The 23,143-nt window shown below is 36.8% G+C and overlaps 1 long non-coding RNA gene and 1 pseudogene across 1 annotated transcript; one reads left to right on the top strand and one right to left on the bottom strand.

Annotated features, from left to right (window-relative positions):
• Positions 1 to 222: 222 nt before the first annotated feature.
• On the bottom strand, positions 223 to 952 carry LOC112742419 (DNA topoisomerase 6 subunit A-like; annotated as a pseudogene).
• A 13,226-nt stretch (positions 953 to 14,178) lies between these two features.
• Positions 14,179 to 16,055, top strand: LOC140177856 (uncharacterized). Its single transcript, XR_011869376.1, has 4 exons — positions 14,179 to 14,563; positions 14,818 to 14,911; positions 15,587 to 15,636; positions 15,803 to 16,055. It is a non-coding gene; the product is annotated as an uncharacterized lncRNA (long non-coding RNA).
• Positions 16,056 to 23,143: the final 7,088 nt, after the last annotated feature.

Genomic DNA, 23,143 nt, shown 5'->3' with positions numbered 1-23,143 from the left:
CTAAATGATGCAGAATTTTAGATGAAACATGACTTAAGCAAGTGTGCCACAATTGTGAGTTGCACAAATTTATTGAAACAAGATTAAAATTAGAACTTCAAAGATTTGGTGATGTCAGCGGCTTTGAGTAAATGGTTGGGGATGATGCCTTTAGGATGTATAGTCTTTGATGCAAATCACCATTTCCAATCCTCTTCAATCTGGAGTTGTCTTGAATAGTGAAGTATGTTGAGCCAATAGTTACAGTAAGAGCAGTGTTGGATAAGAAAGCAAAAACTGAAAGTAAATTTACACAAAAGGCTTATGGAGAGAAATGTGTTGGTTTAGAACAACTGTCCGTATGAAATTTGCAAAAAAATGTTCACCGATTGATAAAGAGACAGAAAATTTTCTAGAAGTGTGAATTGAAGAAAAAAGTGACAGATGCATAATGCCTAATACTTTCCAGTCTTAATATCCTGCTCAGTCATCGGCAACCTACATTACTCGGGTATCTGGTACTTGTCCAAATCACTAGGCCTAACCCCGAGCCACTTTATGTTAGGGGTTGTCAGGTTGGCACTGTCGTAGGACATATTCTTTGATCCACATCCATAGAAAAAGAGAATCTTCAACCCATACGAATCACTGTCCATAAATGCAAGCACTGGCAGCTTCATCTCTGTCTTCATCTTCTTTAGGAACAGCCTTGTAGCAACATCAGGTTTCCCTTTTGCAGTCACGATTATACAAGGAAACCGATTGTAGAACCTATCCTCTCGGCCAATCTCATATAAGCAGCATCCTTCTCCACCAACATAATGAACAAAGCATCACTCTACATATCCCCAACTCGATCAATATTTGGTGGAATGGCCTTCCCACCCATACCCATCTTCGTGCAATCCATCATGTCCCCATTCTCGCTGAAGATCATCAGCCTCCCGACAACAACACCTTTGGTTGATAAACATCACATAAAATAAGAGAAAATAAGAATTGGAGATTAAAATTTTTTACTAAGCAATGAATACGTATAACAAGTCATTTATACAAACATGAGTAGTAAATTACATACGCATCTGAATCTAAGCCTATTAATCAAATCACCCAAAGAGGTAAATGATCACTAGCTAACCACATGAACATATGCAACTAATCAGCTGACTCAACTAACTAATAAGATTTCATGGGAGCAACTAATCAACTACTCAGCTAACTAATCAAATTGCCAGAGTAACTAATCACTAACTACTCACAAAGGATCAATCTACATGATAAACAACTGAGATTCTAGCATAATAACATGGGTTTGAATATATAGTTAGTGATATTAATTTGCATACTGCATAAACTCTATAAATTAAGGCAGCCAAGAGGAGCCAAAAAATATGGAACACGTCTTTCAAAGAGGACCAAGCCTAACACCACATCTTAAACTTAATTTCAAATTTATAGTCCTCCCTTAGACCAAGTCCATATTACCATGTTAAGCTTCTTCCCTAAAATTTAAACGCCTAACTTTACACTCCCAATGTCATACACAACCAAAAGGCTTATAACGTGATGCCGACGCAACATTGCAATCACAACCACCACAATTTGAATGTGACTCTCTATCACACAACGGGTAAGACCCGGACTTTTTAAAATTAAAAATAAATTATTTATGATTTATTATATTTAATTAAGATTATATTTTAAGAGATTTTATATATAAATTAAATAATTTTTTATTTATAATTTAAAGTTGTAGTAATCGAATAATAACGAGGATTATATATGCTTTAAATTTAAATAATTAGATTTTTAACTTTATTTTATAATTTAAAAGAAATTAATTTAATTATCTTATCTCTAATTATAAAATTAAAATTTTTATTAAAAATAAATTTGTAAATTTATAATTAAATAATATTTTCATAAATGAGTGGTGGATTAAAAATTAGTTTTTAATTACTATATATCCCTAATTTTTATTAAAATTATTAAACTACCGAAAAATTTTCAAATTAAAACCCTAATTTTATCCTGACCCCTACCCACACTCACCGCCACTCAACCCATCCCTCACCCACAGCACTCTCACTCAACATAAGTGCGCGCGCACACACACTCAACAATGACACACACAGCGAAGAACCAAGAAAGGGGAAGGAGGAGGGGACGGCGCCAGCGAGCTGGGAGCCGTTGTCGCTGTCGAGTCACTGAGAGGGAGAGAGAGAGTTCTCGAAGAAGAAAGATGGAGACATGTGAGGAGAACTGCGACGGAAGGAGAGGAAGAAGCCGCCTCATGTTTTGCTGTCATCGCCACTGTCGTCCTCATGGTGAATCGCCGTCACCGTAGTCACGGTGGGTTGAAGCCACTGTACGAGAGAGGGACGCCGTCAAGGAGAGAGAACGAGCGTGTGAGGGAGGATCTCGTCGTTGCTACTGGAGGTGCGGTCGCCGAGCCTCTGGCAACTGGAAAACAGCATCGTCGATGCCGGAGGTTGCCATCGGAGCTGCTGATCCATTCCGTCGTTCTTTGTTACAATAAGCTGTTCCCGTTCTGAAACTCTTGTTATACTTGTTCTGGTTATTTGTTGTTAAGAGTTTTGAGGTATGGATGTCGTAAGATTAATTTACTGAGACTATATACGGTGAAAGTTGCCGCAAGAGTGGAATGGGTTGTGGTTGTCGCTGTCGAGGTTATAGGCCGAGAGAAAACGGAGTTTTTCGCAAACGAGGTAGGTTTTTTTAATTTATTTTATATTACAGAATTGTTTTAAATAGATGTTGATGTGAAAAACATATTTCTGAGATTATGTTTGTCTTATAGATGTGGTTGTTTGCTGGATTCACTACAACATTTTGGGTCTATGGCCACGGTTTTTTTTGTCACGATAAAAAATCGTGACCATAGACCCTCTATGGTCACGGTTTTTTAGCGTGACAAAAAAAGTTATGGTCACGATTTTTAGAGAAAGGGTGACCATAGAGTACCTATGGTCATGGTTTTTAAAAAAGGGTAGCCTAAAAGGGTCTATGGTCATGGTTTTGGGAGTGGCCTAAAGGGGTCTATGGTCACAGTTTTTTACAGTGACCAAAAAGGGTCTATGGTCACGATTTTTCAAAGGGTGACCTAAAAAGGTCTATGCTCACAGTTTTGTGGGATGGCCTAAAGAGGTCTATGGTCACGGTTTTTGGAGGTGACCTAAAGGGGTCTATTGTCATGGTTTTGGGGGTGACCTACAAGGGTCTATGGTCACGATTTTTCAAAAAAGGATGACATAAAATGGTCTTTGGTCACGATTTTGGGGTGGCCTAAAGGATTCTATAGTCACGGTTTAGGAGGGTGGTGGTCTAAAGGGACCTATGATCACAGCTTTGGAGAGTGGCCTAGAGGGATCTATAGTCACAGCTTTGGGAGGTGATCTAAAGGGGTCTATGGTCACGGTTTTTGGAAAGAGTGACCTAAAAGAATATATAGTCACGATTTTAGGAGGTAACCTAAAAGAGTCTATAATCACAATTATTGAGAGTGGCATAAAGTAGTCTATGATCATAATTTTTTTATTTTTTTTAAATTTGTCCCTAAAACAGCATCGTTTCTCCTCTCCCAAAATCTCCATTTTTTTCATTTTTTTTATTACCCCTCCCCAAAACGTGGTCGATTCCCCTCCCTCCCAAAATTCCCATTCCCTCATAAATTAGAAAAAAAAAGATAACCATAGCCTGTTTCGTTCTTCTTCTTCTTTCGAGCTCACTTTCCTTCCTCCCAACCCCCACCATCGCCAAAGACAGAAACCCCCAGCCTATTCACTGTGTATTCAACTCAGTCTCTCTTCACTGCGTGCGCCGGGGCTGCTTCTTCGCTCCTGGCCGTGCGTCGTCGTTGCTCCGCTCCTTTCCGTGGGTCGTCAATGCTTCTTTGCATCCTCGCTAGGCTTGTTGTTGCTACCTGGTGCACGAATTTGTGATCCGCACAAATAACCAGCAAGTGCACTGGGTCGTCCAAGTAATACCTTACGTGAGTAAGGGTCGATCCCACGGAGATTGTTGGTTTGAAGCAATCAATGTTTATTTTATTAATCCTAGTCAGGATGTCAATGAGATTAATTGGTTTTAATGATAAGAAGTCAAAGTATTTGGAATAAGGAATTGTTACTTTATTAATGGAGAATATGTTGGAGTTTTGGAGATGCTTTGTCCTCTGAATCTCAACTTTTCCTTGAAATCCTCTTCCCACACGCAAGGTCCCTTCCATGGCAAGCTCTATGTAGGGTGTCATCGTTGTCAATGGCTACTTCCCATCCTCTCAGTGAAAACGTTCCTATGCTCTGTCACAGCACGGCTAATCATCTGTCGGTTCTCAATCAGGTTGGAATAGAATCCATTGATTCTTTTGCGTCTGTCACTAACGCCCAGCCTTCAAGAGTTTGAAACTCGTCACAGTCATTCAATCCCAGAATCCTACTCGGAATACCACAGACAAGGTTTAGACTTTCCGGATTCTCATGAATGCCGCCATCAATCCGGCTTATACCACGAAGATTCTGATTAAGGAATCTAAGAGATACTCATTCAATCTGATGTAGAACGGAGGTGGTTGTCAGGCACACGTTCATGGATTGAGGAAGGTGATGAGTGTCACGGATCATCACCTTCTCCACAATTAAGCGCGAATGAACATCTTAGATAAGAACAAGTGTGTTTGAATGGAAAATAAAGGAATTGTATTAATTCATCGAGACGCTGCAGAGCTCCTCACCCCTAACAATGGAGTTTAGAGACTCATGCCGTCAAAAAGTATGTAATTCAGATCTGAAAATGTCATGAGGTACAAGATAAGTCTCTAAAAGTTGTTTAAATAGTAAACTAGTAACCTAGGTTTACAGAATATGAGTAAACTAAGATAATTGGTGCAGAAATCCACTTCTGGGGCCCACTTGGTGTGTGCTGGGGCTGAGACTAAAGCTATCCACGAGTTGAGGCCTTTCTTGGAGTTGAACTCCAAGTTGTAACGTGTTTTGGGCGTTCAACTCCGGATCATGACGTTTTTCTGGCGTTTAACTCCAGACAGCAGCATGTACTTGGCGTTCAAGGCCAAGTTACGTCGTCTATCTTCACACAAAGTATAGACTATTATATATTGCTTGAAAGCCCTGGATGTCTACTTTCCAACGCCGTTGAGAGCGCACCAATTGGACTCCTGTAGATCCAGAAAATCCATTTCGAGTGCAGGGAGGTCAGGATCCAACAGCATCAGCAGTCCTTTTTCAGCCTAACTCAGATTTTTGCTCAGCTCCCTCAATTTCAGCCAGAAATTACCTGAAATCACAGAAAAACACACAAACTCATAGTAAAGTCCAGAAATATGATTTTTGCCTAAAAACTAATGAAAACATCCCTAAAAGTAGCTCAAACTTACTAAAAACTATCTAAAAACAATGCCAAAAAGCGTATAAATTATCCGCTCATCACAACACCAAACTTAAATTGTTGCTTGTCCCCAAGCAACTAAAAATCAATTAGGATAAAAAGAAGAGAATATACTATAAATTCCAAAATATCAATGAATATTAATTATGATTAGATGAGCAGGACTTGTAGCTTTTTGCTTCTGAACAGTTTTGGCATCTCACTTTTTCCTTTGAAGTTTAGAATGATTGGCTTCTCTAGGAACTTAGAATTTCAGATAGTGTTATTGATTCTCCTAGTTAAGTATGTTGATTCTTGAACACAGCTACGTTTTTTTAGTCTTGGCCGTGGCCCTAAGCACTTTGTTTTCCAGTATTACCACCGGATACATAAATGCCACAGACACATAACTGGGTGAACCTTTTCAGATTGTGACTCAGCTTTGCTAGAGTCCCCAGTTAGTGGTGTCCAGAGCTCTTAAGCACACTCTTTTGCTTTGGATCACGACTTTAACCACTCAGTCTCAAGCTTTTCACTTGGACCTTCATGACACAAGCACATGGTTAGGGACAGCTTGGTTTAGCCGCTTAGGCCTGGATTTTATTTCCTTGGGCCCTCCTATCCATTGATGCTCAAAGCCTTGGATCCTTTTTACCCTTGCCTTTTGGTTTTAAGGGCTATTGGCTTTTTCTACTGCTCCTTCTTTTTTTTTTTGAAAGCTTTTGCTATTCACTGCTTTTTCTTGCTTCAAGAATCAATTTCATGATTTTTCAGATCATCAAAAACATTTCTCTTTGTTCATTATTCTTTCAAGAGCCAACAATTTTAACATTCATAAACAACAAGATCAAAAACATGCACTGTTTAAGCATTCATTCAGAAAACAAAAAGTATTGTCGCCACATCAATATAATTAAATTAAATTCAAGGATAATTCGAAATTCATGTACTTCTTGTTCTTTTGAGTTAAAACATTTTTTTTTAAGAGAGGTGAAGGATTAATGGAATTTATTCATAGCTTTGAGACATGGTTACATACTAATAATCATGAATTTAGAGACACAAAACATAGATAAATACAATATTAAAAACCAAAAAGCAGAAAGAAAATAAGAACAAGGAATGAATCCACCTGAGTGAGGGTGGCGCCTTCTTGAAGGTCCAATGGTGCTCTTTGAGCTCCTCTATGTCTCTTCCTTGCTTCTGTTGAATGATTCCTAGTAATTTTGGTGTTTCTACCCTTGGTTGCTTCCAATATTTGTGTGGAGGACAATTTATCCCCTGAGGTATCTCAGGGATCTCTTGATTTGCAGCCACATGTTCTACCACTGAGCTATGACGGCTTTATATGAGTCTTTCCATCTCCCAAGACTCAGAGGTGGAAGCTTTTGTCTTCCCTTTGAGGTTTCTCTGGCCTTAGGTGCCATTAATGGTAATGAAAAAGCAAAAAGCTATGCTTTTACCACACCAAACTTAGAAAATTGCTCGCCCTCGAGCAAGAGAAGAAAGAAAAGATGATGAAGAAGAAGAAGAGATGGAGGGATGTGTGTATTTGGCTATATGGGTGGGTTTGGGTGGGAAAGAGTTTTGAATTTTGAAGGGGAGTTGGGAAGAGTGGATAGAAGTGAGTGGTGAATGAAAAACAGAAGAGATGACCATGAATGGAGAGAGAGAGAGGGCGAGGTAGGTGGGGATCCTGTGAGGTCCACAGATCCTGAGGTGTCAAGGAATTCCATCCCTGCACCAAATAGGCATGTAAAATGCCTTTGCACACCATTCTGGCGTTTAAACGCCGTGTGGTGCACATTCTGGGCGTTCAACGCCCATGTAAAGCATGTTTCTGGCGTTGAACGCCAGTTTCATGCTTGTTACTAGCGTTCAGCGCCAGCTTTTCTTCTCTAGGCACATTCCTGGCGTTCAGCGCCAGAATGTTGCTTATTTCTGGCGTTCAGCGCCAGAATGGTGCTCTGTTCTGGCGTTGAACGCCGGCCAGATGCATCTTACTGGCGTTGAACGCCAGCCTGTGCGTCCTCCAGGGTGCGAATTTTTTTCTTCTGCTGTTTTTGATTCTATTTTTAATTTTTATGATTTTTTCGTGACTCCTCATGATCAAGTACCTAATAAAACACAAAATAACAATAAAATAAAAATTAGATAAATAAAATTGGGTTGCCTCCCAACAAGCGCTTCTTTAATGTCAATAGCTTGACAGTGGCTCTCATGGAGCCACAAGGTGATCAGGTCAATGTTGTATAGTTGCCAACACCAAACTTAGAGTTTGGATATGGGGTCTTTACACCAAACTTAGAGTTTGGTTGTGGCCTCACAACACCAAACTTAGAGTTTGACTGTGTGGACTCTTCTTGACTCTGAACTGAGAGAAGCTCTTCATGCTTCCTCTCCATGGTTATAAAAGGAGAACCTTGTTTCTTATAGTTTGCAATGTCTGCAAACCACAGAGCTTCCTGAACAGCAAACAATTGCTCATCCGGAAAGGTTTCAGAGATCTCAGTAGGAGGGAGGGATGCTCCTGCTATTGGTTCTATCCGGGACAGGTGATCAGCTACTTGATTTTCTGTTCCTTTTCTGTCTCTTATTTCTATATCAAACTCTTGCAGAAGCAACACCCATCTTATAAGCCTGGGCTTTGAATCCTGCTTTGTGAGTAGATATTTAAGAGCAGCATGGTCAGTGTACACAATCACTTTTGATCCTACTAAGTAGGATCTAAACTTGTCAATGGCATAAACCACTGCAAGTAATTCTTTTTCTGTGGTTGTGTAATTTTTCTGGGCATCATTTAAAACACTGCTAGCATAATAAATGACATGCAGAAGCTTGTTATGCCTCTGTCCCAATACTGCACCGATGGTATGGTCACTAGCATCATACATTAGTTTAAAGGGTAATGTCCAGTCTGGTGCAGAAATAACTGGTGCTGTGACCAGATTAGCTTTCAGGGTCTCAAACGCCTGCAAACACTTTGTGTCAAACACAAATGGCGTGTCTGCAGCTAGCAGATTGCTCAGAGGTTTGGCGATTTTTGAAAAATCCTTTATAAACCTCCTATAGAATCCTGCATGCCCCAGAAAGCTTCTGATTGCCTTAACATTGGCAGGTGGTGGTAATTTTTCAATTACCTCTACCTTAGCTTGATCCACCTCTATTCCCTTGTTTGAAATTTTGTGCCCAAGGACAATCCCTTCAGTCACCATAAAGTGACATTTTTCCCAGTTTAAAACTAGGTTGGTCTCTTGGCATCTTTTCAGAACAAGTGCTAAATGGTTAAGGCAGGAGCTGAATGAGTCTCCAAATACTGAAAAGTCATCCATGAAGACTTCCAGAAACTTCTCCACCATATCAGAGAAGATGGAGAGCATGCACCTTTGAAAGGTTGCAGGTGCATTGCACAAGCCAAATGGCATCCTTCTGTATGCAAATACTCCAGATGGACATGTGAATGCCGTTTTCTCTTGATCCTGGGGATCTACTGCAATTTGATTATAACCTGAATATCCATCCAGGAAGCAGTAGTATTCATGACCTGCTAGTCTTTCTAGCATCTGATCTATGAATGGTAAAGGAAAATGATCCTTTCGGGTGGCTGTATTGAGCCTTCTATAATCAATACACATACGCCACCCTGTAACTGTTCTTGTAGGAACCAGTTCATTTTTTTCATTATGAACCACTGTCATGCCACCTTTCTTAGGGACGACTTGGACAGGGCTTACCCAGGGGCTATCAGAAATAGGATAAATAATCCCAGCCTCTAGTAACTTAGTGACCTCTTTCTGCACAACTTCCTTCATGGCTGGATTCAGCCGCCTTTGTGGTTGAACCACTGGCTTGGCGTCACCCTCCAGTAAGATCTTGTGCATGCATCTGGCTAGGCTAATGCCCTTGAGATCACTGATGGACCACCCAAGAGCTGTCTTGTGTGTCCTTAGCACTTGAATTAATGGTTTCTCTTCCTGTGGCCCTAAAGCAGAGCTTATGATTACAGGAAAAGTGTCACCTTCACCCAGAAATGCATATTTCAGGGATGGTGGTAGTGGTTTGAGCTCGGGTTTAGGAGGTTTCTCCTCTTCCTGAGGAGTTTTCAGGGGTTCTTTTATTTCCTCTGGTTCCTCCAGATCAGGCTGAACATCTTTAAAAATGTCCTCTAGCTCTGATTCGAGACTCTCAGTCATATAGACCTCTTCCACCAGGGAGTCAATAATATCAACGCCCAGGCAGTCGTCTAATGTGTCTGGATGTTGCATAGCTTTGACAACATTCAACTTAAACTCATCCTCATTGACTCTCAGGGTTATCTCCCCTTTTTGGACGTCAATGAGAGTTCGTCCAGTTGCTAGGAATGGTCTTCCTAAAATGAGAGTTGCACTCTTGTGCTCCTCCATTTCCAGCACTACAAAGTCAGTAGGGAAGGCAAATGGCCCAACCTTGACAATCATGTCCTCAATTATGCCTGATGGATATTTAATGGAGCCATCAGCAAGTTGAAGACAGATCCGGGTTGGTTTGACCTCTTCAGTCAAGCCAAGCTTTCTGATAGTGGATGCAGGGATTAGGTTGATGCTTGCCCCAAGATCGTATAGAGCTGTCTTGGTGCAGTTACCTTCTAATGTGCATGGTATCATGAAGCTCCCAGGATCTTTAAGCTTCTCAGGTAAGCTTTTCAGAATGACTGCACTGCATTCTTCAGTGAGGTAAACTTTTTCAGTCTCCCTCCAATCCTTCTTATGACTTAAGATCTCTTTCATGAACTTAGCATAAGAGGGTATTTGCTCAAGTGCTTCTGCAAACGGAACCTTTATTTCAAGAGTCCTGAGATAGTCTGCAAAGCAGGCAAATTGTTTATCCTGTTCCGCTTGGCGGAGTTTTTGAGGATAAGGCATTTTGGCTTTGTATTCCTCAACCTTAGTTGCTGCAGGTTGATTGCCTGTAGAAGTGGGTTGGGAAGCCTTTTTAGAAGGGTTGCTATCAGCACTTGTATGTGACTGATTTCCCACTGGCGTTTGAATGCCAGGGGTGGAAGCTGGAGTGGCGTTAAACGCCAACTCCTTATTTGTTACTGGCGTCTGAACGCCAGAACTATGCTTCCCTTGGGCGTTCAACGCCGAATTCATGCTTGTTTCTGGCGTTGAACGCCAGGAATGAGCATGGTCTGGGCGTTCAGCGCTAGCATTATTCCTCTCTGGGCTCTAATTGTCCTCAGAGGGATTTTGAGTAGCCATCTGTTCATTTCTTGGCTTCCTGCTGTTTTGAAGTGAGGTATTTAATGTTTTTCCACTTCTTAATTGAACTGCTTGGCATTCTTCTGCTATTTGTTTTGACAGTTGCTTTTCTGTTTGCCTTAACTGTACTTCCATATTCCTGTTAGCCATTCTTGTTTCCTATAGTATTTCCTTGAATTTGGCTAGCTGTTGAGTTAGAAAGTCTAATTGCTGATTGAATTCATTAGCCTAATCTACAGGACTGAGTTCAGCAGTTACTGTTTTAGCTTCTTCTTTCATGGAAGATTCACTGCTTAGGTACAGATGCTGATTTCTGGCAACTGTATCAATAAGCTCTTGAGCTTCTTCAATTGTTTTTCTCATATGTATAGATCCACCAGCTGAGTGGTCTAGAGAAATCTGAGCTTTTTCTGTAAGCCCATAGTAGAAGATGTCTAATTGCACCCACTCTGAAAACATTTCAGAGGGGCATTTTCTTAGCATCTCTCTGTACCTTTCCCAGGCATCATAAAGGGATTCATTATCTCCTTGTTTGAAGCCTTGGATGCTTAGCCTTAGCTGTGTCATCCGTTTTGGAGGGAAATAGTAATTCAGGAATTTTTCTGACAGCTGTTTCCATGTTTTTATGCTGTTCTTAGGCTGGTTATTTAACCACCTTTTAGCTTGATCTTTTACAGCAAATGGAAACAGTAATAATCTGTAGACATCCTGATCCACTTCTTTATCATGTACTGTGTCAGCAAATTGTAAAAATTGTGCCAGAAACTCTGTAGGCTCTTCATGTGGAAGACCAGAATACTGGCAGTTTTGCTGCACCATGATAATGAGCTGAGGATTCAACTCAAAGCTACTAACTCCAATGGAGGGTATACAGATACTACCCCCATACGAAGCAGTAGTGGGGTTAGCATATGACCCCAGAGTCCTCCTGGACTGATCATTCCCACTTAATTCCATAATGGAATAAAAGAGATGATATGTATGTTGCTATTGTTTATTTTATAAAAAAAATTAATTTTTATAAAATAAAATAAAAACGAAACAAATAAAAGAAATTGAAAAATATTTTGAAATTGAAATCTGAAATTTTTTTTATATAAAATTTTTGAAAAAAATAGTTTAAAATTAGTTAGGAAGAATAATTTTTTTTTTGAATTTTGAATTTTATGATGAAAGAGAAAAATATGCAAAAGACACAAGATTTAAAATTTTTAGATCCAATGTTCCTTATTTTCGAAAATTTTTGGAGGGAAAACACCAAGGAACACCAAACTTAAAAATTTTAAGATCAAGACACAAGAAAAACTCAAGAACACTTTGAAGATTCACAAGAACACCAAGAACAAAAGAAAGAACACCAAACTTAAAATTTTTAGAAAATCAAAATAAATTTTCGAAATTTATGAAAAGATTAACAAGAAAACACCAAACTTAAAGTTTGGTACAAGATTAAATCAAAGAAAAATTAATTTTGAAAAAGATTTTCAAAAGTATTGGTGCTCCCTTATCAAGAATATAAACCAATATTCTAGCCAAATGGGCAGAAAAGGTAACAATTGTTCTGAATGGGTATATTCCTTTTTGAAGACTAATGCTTTGGATTAGTATAAGAAAAACAAGAAAAGACACAGAACAAGAAAAATTAAAGATCAATCAAGAAAAATACACAAGAACAACTTGAAGATCAATGAAGAACAAAGAACACAAGTCGAAAATTTTAGAAAAAAAAATTATAAAAGATGCAATTGACACCAAACTTAGAACAAGACACTAGACTCACGAAAAATTAACAATTAATTAAGAAAAATAATTTTTTTTGAAAAGAAATTTTTGAAAAGAGACTATCCTATCAAAATTTAATGACTCTATAACAACAAAAATAAATTATTCCTAATCTAAAAAATAAAATAAGCCTTCAATTGTTCAAACTCAATAATCCCCCGCAACGGCGCCAAAAACTTGGTGCATGAATTTGTGATCCGCACAAATAACCAGCAAGTGCACTGGGTCGTCCAAGTAATACCTTACGTGAGTAAGGGTCGATCCCACGGAGATTGTTGGTTTGAAGCAATCAATGTTTATTTTATTAATCCTAGTCAGGATGTCAATGAGATTAATTGTTTTTAATGATAAGAAGTCAAAGTATTTGGAATAAGGAATTGTTACTTTATTAATGGAGAATATGTTGGAGTTTTGGAGATGCTTTGTCCTCTGAATCTCAACTTTTCCTTGAAATCCTCTTCCCACACGCAAGGTCCCTTCCATGGCAAGCTCTATGTAGGGTGTCACCGTTGTCAATGGCTACTTCCCATCCTCTCAGTGAAAACGTTCCTATGCTCTGTCACAGCACGGCTAATCATCTGTCGGTTCTCAATCAGGTTGGAATAGAATCCATTGATTCTTTTGCGTCTGTCACTAACGCCCAGCCTTCAGGAGTTTGAAACTCGTCACAGTCATTCAATCCCAGAATCCTACTCGGAATACCACAGACAAGGTTTAGACTTTCCGGATTCTCATGAATGCCGCCATCAATCCGGCTTATACCACGAAGATTCTGATTAAGGAATCTAAGAGATACTCATTCAATCTGATGTAGAACGGAGGTGGTTGTCAGGCACACGTTCATGGATTGAGGAAGGTGATGAGTGTCACGGATCATCACCTTCTCCACAATTAAGCGCGAATGAACATCTTAGATAAGAACAAGTGTGTTTGAATGGAAAATAAAGGAATTGTATTAATTCATCGAGACGCTGCAGAGCTCCTCACCCCCAACAATGGAGTTTAGAGACTCATGCCGTCAAAAAATATGTAATTCAGATCTAAAAATGTCATGAGGTACAAGATAAGTCTCTAAAAGTTGTTTAAATAGTAAACTAGTAACCTAGGTTTACAGAATATGAGTAAACTAAGATAATTGGTGCAGAAATCCACTTCTGGGGCCCACTTGGTGTGTGCTGGGGCTGAGACTAAAGCTATCCACGAGTTGAGGCCTTTCTTGGAGTTGAACTCCAAGTTGTAACGTGTTTTGGGCGTTCAACTCCGGATCATGACGTTTTTCTGGCGTTTAACTCCAGACAGCAGCATGTACTTGGCGTTCAACGCCAAGTTACATCGTCTATCTTCACACAAAGTATGAACTATTATATATTGATGGAAAGCCCTGGATGTCTACTTTCCAACGCCGTTGAGAGCGCGCCAATTGGACTTCTGTAGCTCCAGAAAATCCATTTCGAGTGCAGGGAGGTCAGGATCCAACAGCATCAGCAGTCCTTTTTCAGCCTAACTCAGATTTTTGCTCAGCTCCCTCAATTTCAGCCAGAAATTACCTAAAATCACAGAAAAACACACAAACTCATAGTAAAGTCCAGAAATATGATTTTTGCCTAAAAACTAATGAAAACATCCCTAAAAGTAGCTCAAACTTACTAAAAACTATCTAAAAACAATGCCAAAAAGCGTATAAATTATCCGCTCATCACTGCCCTTCTTCGCGTCATTGTTGTTGCTTTCCTACTTCACTGCTGGGTGGTCTCTGCTCCTCTGATTTTAGGTAACTCTTTTTCCAATTAATTTTTAAGATTCTGAGTTTGTGTTTTCAGTTTGGAATTGAGAAAAAGAATCTGGGAAGAGTGCGAATGCGTGAATGGATCTTAAGTTATAACCTCATATGAACTCGCCATTTTATTCCCTATTTGTCGTTTGTCGTTTATCGGTTCTCCTCCTCACTAGTTTGATTGAAATTACAATAGGAACGAAACGACGAGGTTAATTAAGGATAATCAAGGAGCTTATTCTTGAGAGAGGTAGAAAAGAAGGGGAAAGAGGTTTTGAGTTTCAGAATTGAAAAATAAGAAAAAATGAAGACTACGAAGGGCGGCAAGGTCATGAACGCTACCGATGCTTATCGAAAGGAGCTTCCCAAGAAGGAATTGAAAAGGGTAATTCTTCACTCTTTTCTCACAATTTTTTTCAATATGTACCCTAATTAGTTGAAAAACAATAATACAAGTAGCCCCGGTACAAATTGAAAGGGAAGTTATGATGATAGACATATGGGTATTTCTTTTTAACCCTAGTAGCTGCTTCAATGAAACCAGCTTTATCTACTGAGATTTTTGTTATTACAAAGTTCTTGCTTACTTATTTATTTTAATTTAGTTATAATTATTTGTTCTTTTTTTATGCTTAACAGAATAAGAAGGAAAGGAAGAAGGTGAGGGAAGTGGGAATTCTTAAGAAAGATCCTGAACAGCTGAAGAAACAGATTGAGAACTTGGAAATGATGAGTATGTCAAGTCTTGAGCTTTCCCACACCACTTTCTTTTATTTATTTGTTGTTCTTGTTATTGTTTTATTATTATTGTTATTGTTGTCATCATGAAAGTATTACTTGATCATGTGTATTGCTATAGAATGCATGAATCTCTTATCGTGTGGAATAGTGAAAACCAATTTGTAGTGACTTGTAATATCTGCCGAGTGCCGAGAATTGAGATTTCTTCAAGAATCATGATCATCTACTGATAATTAGAACTAGTTAACAGGACAAGATTTACATGAAGTTAAAGAAAATAAAGTTCAGCAAGTTTGTGAGCATAAATTCTTTCAAATTGCCTCCAAATTAGTGGTTATCTTGGGAACGTTGTTTGATTCTCAATGGAGGAATTATGTTATCTGTCTCATTGAAGGGTAGGCAAAGAACTATGGATATTCACTTGTATATAACTGCACACAATTATTTCCTTTTTACGAAAAACAATAATGGAGGACATATTACTGTGATAGTTGATCTCTGGCACTCTGACGCCAATTTCCAAGTTGATTTTATCTCTGACCTTAATTAAATTTACACTCAGAAGTCACTCCACACAGTTGTATGCTAATCTTTTTTTATAAATAGTTTCTGTCAATTATTACTTATTATGATGTATTAATCTAAAACCGATTTCTTTCTTAAATAGGAATATGAAGATAAAAGGAAGGAGAAGGGTGAGACCCCTGTTATGTTCAGGTGAGAGATTTCTTGAAGAAATGGTTTATTTTCTTGCAGATTTCATTTGTCATTAATAAGTTGGTTTTGAACAAGTGTAGCTTTCTCTTCTTTGGTGAAAAGCTAAATTTAAAATGTTGCTTTAGATTTTGTTTCTAGCAATGTTAACACTAAATAATAACTGCAGAGTGCTCATCGGAAAGCATTGGATATGCTGAACACAGTGGGGATGCCAAATTTTGTTGGGGCTAATTGAGAGATGTGCTGAACACAATGAGGATGATACGAAGAAAATATTTTGAGGCTAATTATATATATATATATATATAATATTTTGATGTGTTATGTATTTTTTGTAAACAGACTTTACCTGGTATTACATATAATGAATAAAAACAATGTAGCTTATAATATAAATTTTATGATCTAGATTTTTTGAATTTCTCATTTTTAAACTTATTTTGTAATTATCATAAATTTGGGATGCGATTATGCTTTAAAAAAATAAATCTCATAAAATAGAGTAGGCTATGATCACGGTTTTTAAAATAGGATGACCATAGATAAGCTATGGTGACGGTTTTAAGGAGGGGAGACCATATAGGCTATGGTCACAGTGAAATCCGTGACCGTAGATAAGGCTATGATTACGGTTTTAAGGAGGGGTGACCATAAAAGTTATGGTCACGGTGAAAACTGTGACCATAGATAAGGCTATAGTCACTATTTTAAGGAGGGGTGACCATAGAGGCTATGGTCACGGTTTAAGGAGGGGTGACCGTAGAGCTATGGTCACGGTGAAAACTATGACCATATATAAGGCTATGGTCACGATTTTAAGAAGGGGTAAATATAGAGTCTATGGTCACGGTTTTAAGGAGGGGTGACCATAGAGGCTATGATCACGGTTTTTAGGTGTGACCATGGTAAAAAAAACGTGGTTTAAAGTGTCAGAATTTGAAAATAAAAACCGTGACCATAGATAAAAAAACCGTAACCATAGACTTATGGTCACGAGAGAATAGGCCACGGTAAAAACCCGTGTCCATAAGTCCAAAACCGTGACCATAGATCTATGGTCACTCTTTTTAGTAGCTATATCGTGACCATAGGCCTTTTTTTGTAGTGATTGAATTACTGATTGTTTGAGTGGTGTGCAGTGATTGATAAGAAATTGATTTGTTAAGTTATTTGGTTGAATATTATGAAAAGTGATTTTTCTTAGTTTTGGAGTTAATTTGATAATGAAGATGAATCGGCACTGGAAATGGTTTGAGATATGAAAATGATTTGATTTTGAAAGTGGTTTGATTTTATAAATGATTTAATGTTGGAGCCGGTTTGATTTTTAAAAAGATTTATTATTGAAATTAGTTCGATTTTGAAAATTATTGGATATCAGACTTGGTTGGATTTTAGAAAATGATTGAGGTTTAGAAATGGTTTGGTTGGGACCCTTGAAAGGTGACAAAGTCTAAATTTTAAAAAAGATGTTGCCAAATTTTTTTATAAAAATTGAAAGTTTTATTTGAAGTGGTTATTTAGGAAGATTTATATTTTCCAAGATTTTATAATTTGATTTTTGGAGCCATTAAGAAAAAGATTATGTTTTTGTTTGATTTATTTAGAAAGGAATGGATTATATTTTGAATCTGAATTATTGAAGAAAGTAATGAGAGGTATGATGAGAATAAGTGTGAGAATGAGGATTGATTTTAAACTATGATTTTTGAATGAATTGAATGATATTGAGAAATAGATTTGAAAATGAAATTGAATTCGATTAAGAGTTAAGACCCCGGGTAAGAGATAGTGGCGTTGTCCACTTGCTCCGGAAAAGAGATGAGGAAGAAGAATGATGAAAACTGAGTTTGAGTATGAAATAAAATGAATATGATAAATGAGACATGATTGAGGATTATTGATGACAAGTAAGTCTATGTTTTCTCTCTGGTTGTAAGGGTGACAAGGCACCTATTCCTTCAAATGGTGGCAGGGCACATATTCCCTCAAATGGTGACAGGGCACATATTCTATCTAATGGTATTAATGTGCAACAGAGAGACAATGTCCGGGTTAGCTACCAAACTTAAGATAAAAAAAAATAGAAAAGATATTTATTTTTTTATTTTTGAAATTAATGAAGAAAGAAAAAACAACAAAGAGACACCAAACTTAAAATTTTTAGATCTAAAACACTTAGAATTTGAAAATTGCAAAGAAAAACACAAAGAGACACCAAACTTAAAAATTTTATGATCAAAAGAAGAAGAAAAACAAGAACACTTTGAAGATCAAGAAGAACACCAAGAACAAAACTCAAAGGATTAAAAGAAAACAAGAACATGCAAAGCATACCAAACTTAAAAATTTTAAAAACCAAAGACACAATTTTCGAAAATTTTAAAAGAAAATATTCAAGTAGACACCAAACTTAAAGATTGACTCAAAACTCAAACTAAAGACACTATTTTTGAAAAATTTTTGGAAAAAGAAACAAGAAATTTGAAAATTCCACAAGAATACAAACAAAAGACTTAAACCAAAAACAAGAATTAAATAAAGAAAAGAAAATATTTTTGAAATTTTTTTATTTTTCAAAAAAGAAGAAGGAAAAAAAGACTCAAACAAAATTAAAAACAATACCTAATCTAAGCAACAAGATAATCCGTTAGTTGTCCATATTCGAACAATCTCCGGCAACGGCGCCAAAAACTTGGTGCACGGATTTCCACACTTCCGTGCAACTGAACCAGCAAGTGCACTGGGTCGTCCAAGTAATACGTGAGTGAGTCAGGGTCAATCCCATGAGGATTGTGATTTGAAGCAAGCTATGGTTATCTTGTAGATCTTAGTCAGGTGGATAGAAAAGTTGTTTGATTGTTTGAACGCATAAGAAGAAAACAAATAAAATGTTACTCAGTTGATGGTGAACGCAATGATATGGAGATGCTTTGTTCTTCTGGATTAATCCGATCTTACTGTCTATTCTAACTATGAATGATTTATTCTATGGCAGGCTGTATGTGATCAACGCCCTTCTTAAGAGATCGCTAATGCTCCTCCAGATATGAACCCCAGGGTTAGTGCGGATCCAGTCTGATTAAGGGTGAAGCTCCTGCAGTTCATTCTCCTTAGTGATCATACTCAAAACGCCACAAACAAGGTCGAATCTTTTGGATCAAAGGATGCTGCGCCTTTGGTTCTAGCCTCTACCACAAAGACTCTAATCTTCTCGTACTCGGCTGAACTGGTGTTTCGAGAAGTCCCCAACGAAGTCGTGGATTAACCGTCTAAGAGATGTATAATCAAGCTAGTGGTTCATCATTGTCCGATGAAGAACTCACTCTGAACCCATGTAGAATGAGATAACCTTGTGCCGGTTTAACACATTCATAATGATGAAGAACGAATATACATCTTAGAATAGAGAATCAAACACGTATTGAGATAGAACAGTAGTACTTTATTAATCCATAAACTCAGCAGAGCTCCTCCCGTAAATCTAGGAGATTTAGAAACTCATACTGATAAAAAATACAGTGTGTAATTTGAAAATATGGCAAAAAGTCTTTGAACAAGGGTGATCCTTGTCCTTTAAATACTAAACTAATGACTAAGGATTACATAAGAAGGGTAAAACAGTCTTTTAGTGATAAAATTCACTTCTGGGGCCCCCTTAGTGAGTGTTTGGGCTGAGCTTGATTGAGATCCACATGCTAGGAGGGCTCTAGGGTGTTGAACACTGGCTAGGGTGTCCTTCTTGGGCGTTGGATGCTGGTCTCTTCTTCTTTGGTCGCTGGACGCTAGAATAGGGCAGGAGGCTGGTGTTGAACGCCAGTTTTGGGCCTTCAATTCTGAAGCAAAGTATAAACTATTATACATTGATGGAAAGATCCGGATGTTAGCTTTCCATAGACGTTGAGAACGCTCCATTTGGACTTCTGTAACTCCAGAAAAGCTCTTTCGAATGCAAGGAGGTCAGATCCGGACAGCATCTGCTGTGCTTTCTCTGTCTCTGAATCAGACATTTGCTCCAACTCCTAAATTTCAGCTAGAAAATACCTAAAATTGCGTAAAAATACACAAACTTAAAGTATAATCCAAAAATGTGAATCTTGCACTAAAAACTATGAAAACTCAATAAAACTTAAACAAAACATACTAAAAACTATATGAAAATGATGGCAAAAAGCGTATAAAATATCCGCTTATCAAGGTCGTTGGAGCAGGTTCAAGACTTACTCAACAATGTAGAGAATTTTGGAAATTTGCGGGTTTTTTTTCACCTTTATCTTCAAGGCTTAGCTTAATAATCAGAAATTCACTTATAAAATATCCGCTAATCAAGGTCGTTGGAGCAGGTCCAAGACTTACTCAACAATATAGAGAATTTTGGAAATTTGGGGGTTTGTTTTCACCTTCATCTTCAAGGCTTAGCTCGATAATCAGAAACTCGCTTATAAAGGTTAGTCTTTTCTCAATTTTTAAACTTGAATATAGATTATGCATTAATTGTTCTAAGCAATCGGAATCATAGGGTGTTAGTTTTATCCAATTTGAAGGAACCTTTTCAACGTGTTAATCTGGGGGTGCATTTTTTATCTCCTCAGCAGCGGTGGCTATATTTATCCCTATAATTTAAAAGGAGATACATAATAAAACATTATTCCTTACTGATTTGGATTTCTGGTATTATAAAGTATTTGAGTAATTGAGTTATTGCAATCATAAACCATCTATAAGGGATGTTAATATATATGATATTAGGAAAATTACTATGAGCTGTGGAAATTGGAACCCAAGGTTAATCACTTAATAAAAGAATTTGGACAACACCAACAAGTAGTATTAATATTATAATATTTGTTTGTTCATCTAGAATATTGTTCATTGATGCATAGTTTGTCTTGTTTGGGTCTTCAATAATAGGAGATCACAAGAAATTGTTGAAGAGGGCAAGAGAGAGTTTATTGTATTGAAGAGTTGCATGTGAAGCAATTGCTGAAGTTGAATACTATTGAGGTCGAAGGTGAAGCGAAGTTGCGAAGAAAAGTTAAGGATTAAGTTACAAGTACAATTGTTAGCTTTACATGTTTGGATTAACTTGGAATTTTTTGTATTTATATTTTATGGAGTATGACTATATAAAACTTGTAGAATGCTATTTATTATTTTATTGGTAGACACATATAAATTATTATTTAGAATAGAAATATTTTTTTGCAATATTTAATAAAAGAAAGCTTTGATGTTGGAGAGATTATGACAGTTTAAAACAATCACTAAATACAAGAAAAAATTGTCACAAGAATAAGTAACTTAGTAACGGACTTAAATCTAAAAACTATCACTACAAATATTATGACGGTTTAAATAGTCACTAAATATGCCTAAAACTGTCATAAGAACTAGTAACTTAGTGATGGTTTCAAATCGTCGCTAAATTGTGACAGTTTAAAATAGTCATGAAATATAAGAAAAAATTGTCATAGGATTTGGTAATTTAACGACAGTTTCAAAACATTGCGAAATACAGTTCCTTTACAAGTGTTACAAATTAGTGATAGTTTTATGTTTTAAAAACCGTCATAAATAATTTAGTAACACTCCTTACCATCGGTGGTCCAAAACCGTCACTATGTCAACTGGCGACGCTCAAATATGTGACGTTTTTTTTAACTGTCGCAAAACCATTTAGTGACAGTTAAAACCGTCACCAAGCATTAAAAAAATCGTCGCCAAAATGCTGTTTTGTTGTAGTCATATCTGTGTTTTTCTTGTCTATTTTGTCTGTGTTTGCTTTAGTGTGGTACTTTTGAGATTGAATTTTGGTACTGAATTGATGATAAGTGCTGATTGATTGCGTGAATGGGCATGATGCTGTGATTGGTTTCTGAGTGAGATTTAGTTAAGTATGAAAAATCAAGTTGGTTCAGCATAGACTTAATGAACCTATGCTTGGAATAGGTTAATCATTCATACAATCTTTGATTTGAATAGTTAACTGATTTCTTTAAAGAAGGTTTTGAATTTTTGGATGGTTAAACCGTCAGTTTTCAAAAGATTCACAAGACAACGATAATTATTGAGTTTGAAAACAGTTTTCTTATTAAATATCTTCTTACGACAATTCTAAAACTCCGTGGTGAGACCGTATGGTTAGGTTCTCACCCCCTACAACTTTACTTTTTCAGGAATCGAATGAAGGAGCATTATAAAGAGTTTTATTATGTTTTGTTTATATGATGTTATAATTTTTTCTTTCCTCACCTTTGTTATTATAATTTTGTAAGAGGAATAAGAGTTGTATGTTTTATATGTATATTATATCTATAAGCTACTTATATAATAAGTTATATATATATATATATATATATATATATATATATATATATATATATATATATATATATGAATATACTTGATGATTTTCAATTTTAAAGTCTTTTCCATTTTTTTAAAGAAAACAACGATATGGTTCCAAGTCAAAGACTCATATTTTTTTACTAAGTATATGAAGTCGTCGTAATACTTCTTGCTATCAGAGTGGCACAGCTGAAAGTATAACATTTTGATACTAAGAGCGTTACACAATAGTTCCTATTTTAGAAATTTTAGAGGAGATTGAAAAAATTAGAAGAAATTATGAGAATAAAAGTGTTTGTAAGTAATATATACAGAGTAATATAATACTAATTTATTAACAATAACGGTTATATGACCATTGCCTCACAACATATAGCTAACGAGTCCGCCCTAGAAAAATTGAAAGATCCTCCACTAACCTCACTTGGATAAAAACTTTCACTAAAATCTTCCACAACAATTTACAGACAAAACACCTCCTCAGTCATGCTAATGAGATAATCCTATAAGCTAACTTGATGAGCTTGAACAAGGCTACTATGCACTGCACAAAATCTCTAATTTCTGACTTTTGAAGCCACTTCAACACAAATACATTGATCCATAATATCTATGACTTTGTAGTTATTTACTTTGACGGAGGACAAGATCCACACATGCTACCACTATATTTGTTAGCCTCTGAAATTTCAATAGCTTGACAACTAGTTTATTCCAAAGACTTCTAAAGAATCAAACCTAATATAAGTCTCCAAAAAAACAAAAAAGAGGGGGTAAAATTTATTGACAAGCTCTTTGTAATGAACATGAGCTAGTTTATTACTATTTATAATTCACATTATTTATAAAGTTAAAATAGAGATAGTATATACAGAAAATATACCGATTTTAGACCGATAATGGAGGATCATGATCTTTTGTCAGAGCTGTTTGATCCACTTTTTACATTTTACTTTTCTAAAGACTCAGGTTGATGGTCATTTGTATCAAGGAGAGTTTTGAAGAGAGGCGTGCCATTTTCTCTTATGGATAGAAGTTTAAGATGGAGTTTTAAAAGTTTACTTACCATTTTCTTTTTGGAAGTTCTCCCTAATATATTTTTCATACGCTAATATAAGACTTTTGTCCTCTTATTATTATGATTTTTACTCAAAACAAA

The sequence above is a fragment of the Arachis hypogaea genome, chromosome 2 (genome assembly GCF_003086295.3).
Source record: "Arachis hypogaea cultivar Tifrunner chromosome 2, arahy.Tifrunner.gnm2.J5K5, whole genome shotgun sequence".
NCBI classification, from domain to species: Eukaryota; Viridiplantae; Streptophyta; class Magnoliopsida; order Fabales; family Fabaceae; genus Arachis; species Arachis hypogaea.
This window is presented reverse-complemented; position numbering and strand designations above follow the sequence as displayed.